The sequence below is a fragment of the Cyrtonyx montezumae genome, unplaced genomic scaffold (assembly GCF_038088225.1).
Source record: "Cyrtonyx montezumae isolate F1298 unplaced genomic scaffold, pur_monq_1.0 scaffold_14, whole genome shotgun sequence".
Lineage (NCBI taxonomy): Eukaryota > Metazoa > Chordata > Aves > Galliformes > Odontophoridae > Cyrtonyx > Cyrtonyx montezumae.
This window is the reverse complement of record NW_027071870.1, coordinates 12731015-12745378: the sequence shown is the minus strand read 5'-3', so window position 1 is coordinate 12745378 and position 14364 is coordinate 12731015.

The window sequence follows — 14364 nt, the reverse complement described above, 5'->3', positions numbered from 1 at the left end:
CCACGAACAAGATACTACAAAACCTAAGGAACCCTAGAAAATGAAAATCATTATATGCTCTGATTGTTAGATGGCTAAGAGTAAATTTGGTTAATATTTTCACTTATTGACAAAATTAACACACTGAAGGTCTGATTTTGTATTAGTGCATCTAATAAGGTCTAATCTACAGAAACAATGAGTTTAAACTAGAAATAATCTTAGAACTCCCTTGGTAGTTGTTGTATTGTAAACAACTTAAACACGTCATAATGCAAAAAAACCACCACCAACAGAAAACCCACCTTATAGCATCTGAGATTACTAAAAATTAAAAGTACACGGAACCTGTTATCTTTTTTAAAATTAGTATGTCCATATTTTATCCAGGTTGAAGTTGTTTCAACAGAAACATTACTTAAACATGTTTATCTGAAGATCCCAAGCAATTTAACAGATGTGAATATATTTAAACTAATACAATTACTGTAGCATCACATTCCAGATTCTCTTTTGTAAATGATTCATCATAACAAACTGAAAGGTTCTGTAGTGTATGAATGATGTGCTATGAAAAATACATAACTCATACATGAGTGCTATAGTATAGTGCATTTTCTAATTGCAGAACTTTAATTGATTGATATCATTTATTCTGTTAGTTGAAAATATTCTACAAAGAGTTTAATTCACTACAGATTCAGATTCAGAGACAAATTTTGATAAGCACTCCTGAATATTAGTTTCTGAGTCAATCCATATTGCCACTCCAGAGAAAAGAATATTTTCCACTTCCTGTTAATCTTTATTTTGTACAACTATGTGTTTTTTGCATTTTTTTTGTCAAAGTTCACATTTTTTTGCCATCTTACTCACTTGAAAATCTATATTCTTAATGTTTCTCTTGCTCCTGATCTCTTAATCAGGTTCCATATTCTAAGGTTTCTGTGTGTCCTTAGGATATATATGGGCACAGGTCAATATTGATCTAAGCAAATTTCTTTTATTTCATCATCTTTCCTATCGAGCAAACCAAAAACCCCAAGAAATTAACCAACCAAATACAACAAAAAGTAAAAACCAATATAATTGCTCTATGTCTTGGAGTCAAATACAGATCATTTCCTATGGGACTTGGAATATATGTCGGCAATAGCAATTGCATGACTAAAGGAGGTTTTTCAGGGTATATGTCTTGCTTTTTTTTTCTAGTCTTTGGAAACCCGTGCATTTAACATGCGTTTAAATGTGAAGAAACTTAAGTATTTACTCATAATTCCCTCTGCATTGCTCCTAAATTCTGCTAACTAACAATTAGCAGAATGGCCAAAGAAGCACGAAGTCATGAGAGATTTTTATGTGTAATCAGAGTATTTCCCATACTAGCTGCTAGCATCCATTCAAGCTGAAAACAAAGCACAGACATTATTTTGCCTGAAATGATTCTGCATAAGAGTCTAGTACTTAGTGCCTCTTTCTGTTCATGAAGTAGGAAGCTTTGGCCTTCCTGCCATAGAAATGGTTGAACTCATCGGGATTAATCCCACATTAGTGAAGGAACTGTAAATACAAACCTTGGATTAAAAGCTACTCTTAACCCCATCTGTCAATACTATATCACCTCTCTTTTCATGATCATGTTTTATAACATCTACCTTCTACTGTAATGACAGAAGAATGCCCTAAAAAATACATGAGCAGGGGAGATGGAAAATACAAATGCACTGAGTCCATGCACTGGAACTCGCTTTTCTACAAGAGATAAATAAACCATAAATACCTCTCTGTCGAAGTATGTGAAAAATTTATTCCTTCAGTTTACTTCTTCCACACACAAAGTTCTCTATATTAAAATATAAAATCTCATTAAGAAATTAGAATTCTACTCTTTTGTGTGTGTGTGTGCGTGTGTTTTGCTTGTTTTACTTTGAAATAACATTATTGATACTACTATAGTTTGTGTCATCTAGCTATTCAAGTTCTAGGATCTATTCAAAAGGAAACAGATGGATTGTTCAGCTTTCCTTAACATAGCCAAGAAAAGACAAATCTTAATTATGTTTATTATTTTGAAATATTATAAATATATATATAAGAATTATCTTTTATCATTTGAGGCACAATTACAGTGCTGAATCATAATCTGTTCTAGCAGAAATTGAAGTCCTTCTTAAATTTAAGATGGAATCCCTCTCATTAATTTTTTCTTAATCTATGTTTGAGCATGCTTTGCTTTGAACTGGATTCTAGAGTTTGCAAACTTTGTAATAGAAAAGCATGAACAGAGAAATGGAAGCTCCCTCCACAGGGAATGCTGAAGAATTGATTAAAAAAAAAAAAGTCAATCTGCATCATTTAACATTTTGAAATTATTTTTACCCATATCTGCAAGTTAAATTGCAGCGTTATTGTAATCATTGGAATTCTTCGCATTTCATTTCTGTAGCTTTTGCATTTCAGTCCTCTGAGAAGCGGGATGGAGCAGTGAATGTTTGGAATAAGCTCCAGCAGGTGGGGATAGAGAGTAGCAGCAAACGGGACGTGCCTTCAAATAGTTCAGTCTGGTTTTCATCATCTGGGAGTTTGTGTGGTTTAAATGACACCACTTGACAGAGAAAGATGACTGATTCAGTGCTACAACCACTGCCATCCTTAGTCTGCAAAACCAGTAGACTGCCTGGTGCCGCTGTGCTGGCAGTGCCTTGGGTTAATCACACGCCGGCAGCTGGCGGCAGGACGCCCAGCTCAGAGCCAGCTGCGCTGATTCACTGCCTTGACCTGAAGTTTCTGAAGTGACTAACAACGCAAAAGAGTAAGAGCTAGCAGTAATGAACCTTGCTGGAAACACATCATGTCACCAACATGTATTTGTTCTTGCCAGCTGACCAACAAGTCAGGCTGGTTGTACAGACAACTTACTGTGTTTTACTGGAAGCAGCAGCAATCTGAGTCAACAGGAATCTTATCTGGGAATAGGTAAATGAAGAATTGGCAGGATTCTGAGGCTGTACAAGTAGCAAGCAGTGATACAGACAGAAGAGCAAATCTCAGTATTGCTCACAGTAATTCACCAAGAAAGGAGCCAACATGAAAATTTAACTCTCTCCCTCACGGGTGTTGAGTCAGGATAGTCAGCAGATTGTGTAACAAACCAAATCTCTTCAATTACAATAACTATGTATTGTGTAACAACACAATTTGTTGACTATGAGAACATCATCATGAAAATATTGCCCCACAGCAAAACCAAAGGTCCTGAGTTCCTGACATGTTAATTTTTGACTTCTTGTCCTGAAATAATTTTCTGAATTATGAGTGCAACCTGGAATCTTGCATAACAGAGAGCACATTGCCTACAGCTGCAGAACTACAAGCAGGATATCTGTCTTATCTCTGTCTCTCCACTAACTTAGACTGGTTCCTACCCCCTTTTTCGTCAGTAAGAACAGGTAATCTGGTAAAGAAGCATGTAAGGAAACTGGCAGGTGTTTTTTTACTCTTTTAGAAAGATGTGCATAATACTGGAGTCTATTAGCGAGATACAGCATAGTCTTTGAATTATCACTGTCCACACTTGAAAGACAAAATATAAGTTTATTTTCAAAATGAAAATGAGCATGCAGGTTGCGCTTTTGGCATGCTATAGATTTCTCAAGTTCTCTACAAAGTCTCTGGAGACCGTATTTCACTGAATCAGACAATAATTTCAGGTTTAATTGTGCAGTCTTCAATTAGTCTGTATTTGAGAAGTGACTGGAGCTGTATCATGCCAAGGGAGTGCTGCCATGTTAAACAGAAAAGTAGAGTTTGAGAACTTCTGTCTCTATTTTGGGGTGTGGATTTAGCACTGCCAGGAAATGTTGGACTTAAAAGGTCTTGTGCTCTTTTGAGTGAGAGGAGCAGAATTCAGCATAGTTATCATGTGACTTACCCAAACAGCAGGGAAAGTCACCCTGGGATGCTGTTCCATTGGAAAAGTTTTAGTTTTAAAACTTCTGTTTTCTCAGCATGTACACTAGTACTGGACTCTTTTATACTGAGAGTGGCTGAATGTTGAAATGCATTAGTGTTTTTCACTACACCTGAATTTCATTTTTTATTAATATTAAACAAAATCTCAGTTTAGTGGGAAGGAAGGGTAATAAGAACAGACATGATGATGGAGCAAAAAAGTTCTAATTATACCTCTGTCTTTTTCAAACTCACTTATTCTCATTTCTGATTGGTCTTTATGTACAACAAAGAAAAGAGAAAGTGTAAATATATAAAGTTATTCTGAGTATCTTGCTCAGGTCAGTGGGACTATGCTCATTCACATTTCCAGGATTCAGGACAGAGTTTTTTCCTAACTTCAGTTTCCAAAAAACTGATTTTCATTTAAATTAGTATTTTAAATTATTTCCCTATAAACATAATAGGAACCAGAATAATTTGTCCTTCAAATATCTCATAGCTTAGAAAGATTTCAATCTGGTGAGAGCATTAATTCTAGCAGCTTGATGTGGAATTAGTCTTTTTCTCCAAAGAGACATCTATAACTTCTTAATTGTCATTTTCCAACCTTGAGGAATAAATTGTCTACAGTACTTACATAAAGCACTGAATTCCATCACATCAGTTACCATTATGTTTCTAAGTTCTTAGGCTGATTCCTCCAATAGCACGTTGTCAATATTTGCTTATAAAACAATAGCATATATAAAGCTGTTTTTCCTGCTGAAAGTATTTGATTCTCCTATGTGATTATTATTAGGAATAAATATAGTTTCAGCTGTTTGAAGATCTTCTATATCAAATACTTTAAATATAGAAAGGCAAATTCCTGTCATTCTAATCTCTGTTGTTTTAATAATTGTTTGAGATTGTTAAACTTAACTTTTTAAAATATGCAATTTAATCCTCTTTGTGCCTGTTTTTATAGTCCATCTTTTCTGAAATTAGGTACTGCATAACATCTGCTCTATGATATATGATAGTCAGTACTGAAATCTGTCTTCAAAATACTAATGATTTTATCATATCTTTTTCAATAAATCTGAAAAACAGATAATTTCAACACATTTTTGTTTCTGATTTGAATTACCAGAAGAACCATATAATTCTTTTAGTGGTATGAAATCCATATGACCATCTGTATAGACACAACAAACCACAGGTCACATCTAATGAAATAAAGCTCAAAATATGAATGTGGTTTATTTAAAATGTTACAAAGACCCATAAAGTCTTCAAATTCTGAAGGCTCTTTTAAAAATATTTCTCTCTTGTGAGAATATATTCTTATGTGTGTGGTCTTTAGCACTGCTGGATTGGAGAGCAATGAATGTTTCATTGAGCCAGTGCTGTAGTTGTGTTCAGTGGTATAATTTTTTTACATAAAGAAGTCAAATACATATGCAGACAAGCAGATACTGTACACTTTGTTTATTCTACTAGTCTATCTGTGATCATAAACCCTTGGTAAATATTTGCTCTTCTGAGATTAGATTTAAAATACTCACATTTACTTGCAATTAAAATGTTGCCTTCCTGACGACTGTTGCGTGGAGTGCTGTATTTCATCAGTGACATAACATAATGTAAAGATAAGAGTTAAATGGAAAGAATCTGTTGTGAATTTGGCTCTGTTTTTTTTTTTTTTTTTCTGAAATCAACAGTTTATTGCAGTTATATTTGGATAATTTTTCACCTTTTTAACCGCTTTGCAATTTGACACTATCAGATCATGAAACTGTAAGAAATTTTCTGGGCTTTTTTTGTTTTTGTTTTAATGTCATCATTTTTACAGCATCTACTATATTTGCTAAAGAATAAATACACTTTTCTTCTTTCCTTCTATGATTTACTGTTATACACTGAACACTTCCAAACTGCTTCCAAAGGTAATAAAGTAGCAGGATACATACTAAGAAACAAATGTATGACTTAAATAACAGAATTCACTTCTTGACTCTAAAAACAGAAAACTCAAAATCAATGCAGTATTTTCTCATGCCATTTATGGTTTTTTAGACTAAATGTTAAAAGGCCCCTTTATTTCTCTATACTGCATCACTCCAATGAGTTTAACCTAGTATACAGGAGGTATTTATGATGCAAAACATAAAACAGCCCTTCAGTAGCTCCAAGCCTGCAATAGTGATACCCCTTTGGATTTTCTCTCTTAGCTTTTCTTACTAAGCAGAAACATATCTAAAGCAGATGATGCTATTACAGACATCATAACTGTATAATGTTTTTAGGGACCACATTCTCAGCTGTTAAAAACCAGCTTTGCTCCACTAATTTTGCTTCTGTTTCATTGATGCACACAATGTGAGAATACGGTAATTCCATACAGACATTCTCCCCATACATGTTTGTTTATAAACATGTACTGATAGCAAGCAATTGCAAAGAAACTGCTGATAATGCTGGTAACTTTGAAAAAATCTATTTCATAGAAGAATTAGCAATCTATTCCAGAAGTAAATTTAGATCTAAAAATCTAGAGATAAAGCTGCTACTATCTGAACTTGTTTCCGCAGTCTTCCCACTTGATAATTCATAATTTCCACTTCAACTTCATTTTCTTCTTGTTTGTCTTTCACATTTCAGAGTTCTAACATCACTAACTCAATCTTCTCCTCTGTCCATTATTTTGTACTACTTCTACCTAAAAACTATGTGATTTCTTTCCCCTTACAATTTTATCTTTGATGGCACGTTTTTTATGGGAACTTCCACCCATTTTCTGAATGTTGTTAACTGTTTTTGAAATCTTTCCTGAACGATAATCCAAATACTAATTAAAAATTGTGAAAACGTAATTTGCATGAATAAAAGAACATGTGTTGTGACACTTTTTTTTTCTTTTATTTTTTCATATTCTCTTTACCTCCAGACAACAAAAGCATATTTTCAATTATATAAATTTTGCCTCACACAAATCTTCTTGGAGAATCAGAGAGAGAAAAAAAAAACATTTTCCTTGGGTTTCCTTGCTTAGAACAGTGACAGGCAATACGTCATAACATTTCTGTGCTAGTTATCCTTATTCATAACTTTTTTATGATGATCATCCTTCAGCCCTGCTATGCACTCCTGCTGCACTTGGAGTTCAACACTAATGGGCTGAAGGTAGGTGAAAGCAAAACGCAGATCATGGTAGCATGGAAATAACAAAGCATGCCACAGAACATAAGTTCTCCATGAAAAAGATCTTCAGTTTATAACATTATATAGAATTCCCACTGGTAATTCATGAAGCCATATCTTAGGCCAAGTCCATCACTGGCCATAGGAATGTATGGACTCTCGTGGAACTGGAAGGTTTCCACATTTATGTGGTGCTCTGTCAATGGTGGGAAATCATGGAAACTGTAGACCTTGCAAAATGCACTAACCACTCAATGACTTTTTCCTAAATTTAAGATAATTCCCATTCAGCACAGGGATCAAGTTCAAAATCTAAGAAAATAATTGATAAAGCTTATGTCTTCTCCTTGCTTGATCAATTCAGGTGCTATTTTTCTGGAATGTATTGCCATTGTTCTGATCACTCAGAATTGTTAAAAGCATCCTTGAATTTCAAAACAAGAGTCATTTCTAATAGGATCTAGGGTTGTTTCAAAACATATTTTCTGGCAGAGAAATTAGAAAATCTCAAGCAGCTCTTCTGACACAGAACCCAAGGTGCTTTTCCTTTTAGGTGGATAAAAGAACAAGTTTCCTCAATTTCAGTTTATATGTGAGTAAACTTCAAAGCCTTCAAATGGTCTCTGGTTTCATTAGAAAACTTCTTTTTCCCCTTCCTCCTCTACCATGCAAGCTTAACTAAAGCATTTATTTTAATAAACCAACTCCAGAGTTCAAATATATTTCTTGATCTTCCTGCCCCTGTCTTTCACCTAATGCAGGCGGAAAATCCTGACCTTTAGATTACTTTGTAAGACCATATTTTCTTCTGTTGGATCACACAAGGAGGTAATTAAATACTATGCTAAGGTTTTCATAACTAGTCCCAGAGAACACTCCAGATGTATTAAACTCAATTATTTAAAATGATGCATGTGATTTAATTAACATGTGACATATTTGTGCATATGGTTAGTAACAATTCATATTTTAGAAATCATGTTTTAGAATGTTACTAATGATTACTAATGGATAAGGAAATGTAAGAAAAAGGTAACACAGTTATTACAAGAACTCTAAGTCTTTCCTTCCTACTCCTACTAAATAATGAACATTGAAAAACATAAGACCCACATTCTCAGGGTGTCTTTAAATTTTGCTGAGTTGTATAATAATATGTTCAAGCTTGCTTCCTATATGCCCTAAAATATTTTGGTTAATGAAAGAAAACTTTGAGAAACATACTTATGCATTAACAAGTTTTTCATTAAAATACTTAGAATTGCAGTTGTACAAGCCAAATTTTATCTGATAGCAGCTTGTAAGTTCTTTTTAATTAACTGCATTAAATAAATTGATTGCACCTTTCCTATTTCTGTTAATTAATATGTGCTAAGAATCATTGTGAGAAGAAGAAGGATGAACAGTACTGATGGTATCAATGTTGCTGCTGCCAGTCACATCTGCCAAAAAATAGATTGAAAGTTACTAAAAAATAGTAAGATACATTATAATGAAAACTTTGGGGAAAGGAAGTGATGAATGCTTGCATTTAAGACTTCCATAGTAGCTCTTGCAGAACTGATGACTGCAAGTGGGTGTAGCTGCCAACTGATATTCTCCAAATAACTTTATGACCTAGGGAAATCAGAGACTCCAACAAGTTTTTATTTTTATCCTTTTGGAATTAATGTACACTTACACTGTGCCAAGCAGATATCTGATTGGTTTTTTAGGGTGAACATATACTATCCACAATACTGTGCATCTCTAGGTTACACGTCAGCCAAATATGTACCATTTGAGATAGTTCACTTCTTGTTGAATTTCAATAAAAATCTCAGCCCATTTATCTTCCACTAGGGCCACTCATACCCCAGTCTCTGTGGGTAAGAGAAATCTCCATGATCCTAACACAGTGATCTATGATATCTATTATCCCTATGATCTCCACCACATTTCTTCTCATTGATTTAGAGGTACCACAGGCACAGTGGCACCCTACTATTCCTTCCTATACTGCTTGTTAATTAGCTAGTCTTTGGGGACCATATAAAGCATTTTCTTTTTCACTTGAACAGGTGGTAGGCTGGAAGAGGAATAAGCTGCTGGGATAACTTGCAGCTGTCAGATATCAAATTGTGATATTTGGGTTTTAAAGCACAAAGTTTTCCACCTAGGAGGTCCAGGTTTGTATCCATATATAAACTCTCTATTCAGTATCCAGGGGCACCATCTCTTCCCAGTCAGTCTCTCTGGCACTGTGAGGCAAAAATAGGGCAGAGTTTACTTGTCAATCTCTCATCATCTTAATGATGATACAGTCTGGGAAATAGAGTGGATTTAGGAGGCTGGTAAATATTTGATTATCACCTTGAATCCTTTGTGCTGAACAATGAAATTCATCAGGTTGCATGTGATACATAAGAAAAGACATCTCTAAAAAGGTGTCAGTTTTGTGTACTGAACACTGTCCTTCCATGCTGTACCTCTGTGCTGTCATTCATAATCATATCAAAGTGCTTTCTAAATTTAATTTTATTTACAAACTCTCTCGGTGTTTGGGTTTTTTTATTCAACTTCCATGAAATCAGCTACTTTCACCTCCATCTTCAAAAAATTGATTCATAATTTGCAATGGTTGTTTTTTCTCTATATAAGATATAGATATATATAGATATGCATGTATCTATATACAAAAGAAATGCTACTAAATTCAGTCTTCACTGTACAGTCTGAGGGCATCACACTGTAAAAGAATATTTATCTTATTTAAGGCTCCCCTATTAATCTTTTGCAATCATATTTTTCTTCACTAACCTACTATATTTTCTGCCTCTTGGGAGAGTGGGTATTTATTTGACTTGGGCTAATTTTGATTGCAGCCTTCCTGACTCCATCTTAAATATTTCTCATGCATTATGGAATCCCAGTCAAATCACTTTAACTCTTTTAATATTAATTCAAGTACTTATTGACAAAGTAGGAATAATGCTGCTGTGCCTAAAGAGTTATAATATCTTCCTTTATGATTCCTAATGTGGTAATTCTATGATTAATGTAGTACTTAAAAACTTAGGCTAACATCATAAGCAGTTCTGAATTTAGAAGATTTAGATCCTAATACTAGATAGAACATATATACATTAAATATATATATATATAGGTTCCAAATAAAATGTACAATATTGAGAAGCTATAAAAATGTTTTTTCTAATCATTTAAGATCTTGTTCAAACTTTTGTCCATGTGCCAAGTTTGTTTTTTCAATAAAAATGCTATGTGAAAACATTTTGGTCTTGTAAGAATTCCCATTCCAAATAGCACCTTTAATCAGATTGAATCCATACACTTTTATCAAAGGTATGAGAACCATCAATAATTCAGTAACTAATGAGATAAATTGGATAAACTGCAGCCCGCGAGAAACATGATGTATTTACAAGGGCCATATCATGAGCTTACTTGACATGGAGCATATGGAGAAAGTGAACCATCAGTCAGTTTGGAGATCAAATGGGCATAATCATCCCCAACATACAGTTGTTCTTGTAATCTTTCTGTCTACAAGGCTATATTTCTGCATCTTTCTATCTTGTCTGTTTTTAAATAGGTGAAAACTAAGGTAAAGATTTCTATCTAGGAGAAAAACAATGAATCACTGGTCTATGGTATGACGACGCAATAAGAAAAACAATTTCTGTTGGAAACTGCAGATTCGTCTTTCTATATAAGCTCTCCAGGACTCAGGCATTCCCAGACACATCTAACAAACAGCCTGATGGATTTGGAAGCAACTTCCTTGACCTTTGGCTGGTAACTGGTACATTGTATTTTGTCTGTGCCTTAAGTAATTTTCTGTACCAAGACAATTCTACGTATCTAATTACAGCATTAGTGTAAAAATTGTTCCAGCTGTCCAGAAGGTTTTGCTATTTGATGATATCATAACCAGCATGTTATTAAATATCACAACAGCTGGAGATGTGGCTCCAATCAAGCGAAGATCCTATGGTGAAATAAAGTAGTGACGAATTTCCTGCATATTATTCATTAACAAAGATAGAGAGGAGATTTTTTAGAGTCTTAATATCAGAACAATTTTAAGATAAATCTAGATTGTCACCTGATTCACACTGAAGCTATTTTAAAATTTGAATGAAGTTAAAATTTGCTTATAATATTCATTATGAAGTCTAAAAACTTTTTAGGTAGTGAATGAAATTCATACAATAAAGACAGGTGTTTTTTTTTCCAATTCCTGTTTCCAAATGTTACTAGAAATAATGTGGAAAACATAGTATTGCCATATGTCTAAGATGTGACTAAGTACTTTTCCAGGTTTATTCTGAATATGAGTTATTTTATTATGAATGTAAAATGTACCCTTTCAGTAAAGCAAAAAAGATAGGATACAAAGAAGACTTTAAACTTAATTTGCATTTACAACCACATGAAAAAATCTAAAGCCTTGCAGATATTTCTGCATATTTCATATTCAAGTCCAAGTATATTCATGCTGGACAAAGAAATATTATGCATGCAGCCATTTGCTCTAATTTTCTTGTTAAGTTGTTTTTTCTAATCCTCTCAGGACACTAGATGTATTTTTAAAACATCAGTTTAATGATGAATTTTTTTATTAAAAAAATAATAATAAATAAATAAACCAATGGTTACTGTAAGAATGCTGCAGTACTTTGGAAAGTCATATTGTCCAGCAAGATCCACATCTACAAGGCATTAATCTTGTTTAAAAGGGGACTTTTAATATGAACTTCATTTTTATACCTGAATTAGGAGTTTTCATTTTCCTTAAGATAATGGAGGAGAGATGGGTGATCCCAGGAATTACAAAAGAACATGTGTTTGAATTCAGCATAATCTAGGTACCTGATTTAAACAACTGTGTATACCTAATGGTCTTCTCCACTTTCCACTGCTGCCTAAGAAATGTAAGACTGCATTCATGCTTTATGTGACTAAGTTCCTAAAAACGTGGATTTAGTACCTTCCTTAGATTCATGTATTAGGCTTGAATCACACTGGTAGGTGCATACAAAATAGACTTACACAATTTCCCAGCCTTTAGCTGAAGTTACCTGAGATACCTAATGTCATGAAAGGATGTCAGCTTTATTTCTCCCATCCTAATTCATGCACACAGTAAAACATTGCAAGTAGTAAAGAAGTACTGTTGAGCCCACAGGCTCTGACTTTTGTCTCTGAATTAGATAACATACTCAAATTACTTAACTTCAATTAATAGATTACATAGCCCTATAGAATCCATAAATTTATGCTGATATGTAATTATTTCTAGTACTATGTTCTTGATTTTACTGTCAGTGTATTAACACTACAATTTTCCAGGAAGTTTTACTTTTTTACTTTATCTTTTCACTATTTCCACAGCAACAGAGGGATACTTGGAGTAAAAATAGAGGACAGAGAAATAAAGTTAGAGAGGGATGAGAATGCTGATTTTGCCAAACTTAGATCCCATCAAAAACTGTTGGGTTCTGTATTGCAAAACAGACCTAGAAACTTCTGAGTACTGGTGCAAATTTTTTGCTTTTTTGAACAAGTTTTGGTTTCATTTGTTTGTTTTCCTTTTTCCCACTCTTTAAAAAGAAAAAGAAATTATATCTATATTCCTTTGGTAACCTAGAAAAAGAGCAAAAGCTTGCATTCTGGAAAGAAACACTGCTTCCTAGAGCATGCTGACATTAAGAAAGAATATATACTTGAAGCTGGAAAATGGAAGCAAGTTAAATGGTTTCTTTCTTTTGAAAACTGAGAGGTCCTCACTCATCTTTTGTGTTCTAAGATGAATTTCAACCCAAAGAAGCCTTTTACTCAAGAAGCAGCCATTACACTCAATCTATGAATTGAAAATAGAGAATATACATGTTCACTAGTATACCCTAGAATCATCTTTATTCAAACAGATCACTTCATGTACTTCACATATTATAGTCTGGTCAATGCTTTACAAAACTTAACCATTTTTCTTTTTCTACACATTCTTTGGAGGAGTGATACATCAAAGAATAATGGTATAAGAAATATATTCCTTCTGTAAGAAATACAATGGGATAGCAAATAATTTTTATCATTATTACCTTCCTTACCTGGTAGCTTAAATTCGGGAGAAAAACTTTCAAAGATGACTTTTGAAAGTGTCAGTTAGTTTGTACATCCCAGGGAAAAAAGTATATAAGTATGTAGATTGTATTTTTAAGATGACTCTGGAGTCCAGGATGATGCATAGACATGCTCATGTGAATCCTGATCAGGAGTAGTAAGTGGTAACATGTTGGCTTTTCTTTCATTGCTCAAGATGGAAAATAATTGACTGCAGTATCAGAACTTTTCACTTGTTCTCACTTTCCACAAGCTGTTCTCTTGGATTGGCTTTTTGCAATGACATGGCTTGTCCTTTCTATGACTGAACAGTTGTAAAGAATTTCACATAAACTGCCTGTAGAAATTTTGACATTATACACTTTCTGCTGGTAATGAACTTCTTTAAATGAATGTGCTAAACTAATTACTTAAAAGTTACTCATCAACAAATTTAATGAAACCTGATACAGGAAAATTGCTGAGATCTGTCCTCTTCTAACTTCTGACATACACTAGGATGGAATTTTGCTGGACGAGTGCCAGTCTGTGCACCATGCATCTAATTTTTCACAGGCTGCCAATATCTTGCTATTCTGATTCTATGAAGGACATACATCCACTACTTAAACACACAACTTCTCATCAGAGCTCTGTTTATGAGAGAACAGTCAGTAGCTCCCTTGACCTTCAGTGACTAGCTTTCCCTGCTTCTAGGAAAGCATTCCAGCTATTCAATAGGGACTTATTAACATCTGAATTTTAGAAGCTTCAACACCGAATGGAATCTACCACGCTGAAATAAACATAGGTTTTCCAAGTGGGATGGATGAGGATGGTTGGATATCTAATCAGATGCATACATGAATGCATGCAGATAGACAAAAATCCTCTTTCCTCTCTGAGGAGGATCATCATGCAATCTGTGCCTCTTGCTCCCTTCTTTCTGAAGAAAATGTCTCTAAGGCAGCTATCCATATCCTCAGCTAAAGCTAGCAAACACCTGGTCAGTTTGTGATATAAGTTTTTTTAACTTATCTGGTCACACAGTCTTGCTCTAAAAATACGATTCACTAATGGTGATTTAAAAAATATTAATCTTAGATTTATAATAAAATCATAGTGATCTTTAGAAAACAGGCT